Genomic DNA, 637 nt, shown 5'->3' on the forward strand with positions numbered 1-637 from the left:
CCCGCAAGCCGGGCGCCGCCCCCCGCCCCCTCCACACCTTTTCCTTCTGTTGTGATAAGAAGCCACTATTTTCCTTAGCTACCAAGTGCGTCTTGACACTTTTGGAAGTGTTTTTTCTGCTAACACGTGCTAGGAGACAAACGGGCAAAACGCGGGGAGGGGGGCGGTGTGGGGAGGACGCAGCCCCTCGGAAATTCACCCTGAACTGTTCTGCTAAATGCACCAACTTGGGCTGAGAGGTGGAGAGTTCCGCACAAACAGCCTCCAGGCTGGGCTATTTCCCGCCGCAACAGCGCCTTCCTGGCGTGGCTGTTCCTTGCCAGCGACAGCGAGTGGCGGTGTTGGCCCGGGAAAGTCGCCCTCACGCCTGGGCCCGCGCTACAGCGGCAGCCTCCGGCGGGGCGGGGCCCTGCCTGGACTCAGGGACACCCAGCTGCCTCCTAACAAGGAGATGCTTCGGGGCTGGCGGCCTCCAGATGTTGGAGGCGGTAACCCCGGGTTGATTACCTCCCACCAGGCCTCTCCCCAAAGGCTTAGCCAGTGAGTTGCCTTAGTTTAGTATCTGCAGCCGCTGGCAGCTCACACCCTGGACGGCCCCTCTGGTGCTGGGGCGGGGAGAGCTGGGGGGGGGTGGGGA

At 63.1% G+C, this 637-nt stretch overlaps 1 protein-coding gene across 1 annotated transcript in view; it reads right to left on the reverse strand.

The window, feature by feature from the left end:
- SHH (sonic hedgehog signaling molecule) overlaps positions 1 to 637 on the reverse strand; it is an 8,303-nt gene that overhangs the window by 3,453 nt on the left and 4,213 nt on the right. The window lies entirely within an intron of this gene.

The sequence above is a fragment of the Crocuta crocuta genome, unplaced genomic scaffold (genome assembly GCF_008692635.1).
Source record: "Crocuta crocuta isolate KB4526 unplaced genomic scaffold, BGI_CrCroc_1.0 scaffold408, whole genome shotgun sequence".
NCBI classification, from domain to species: domain Eukaryota; kingdom Metazoa; phylum Chordata; class Mammalia; order Carnivora; family Hyaenidae; genus Crocuta; species Crocuta crocuta.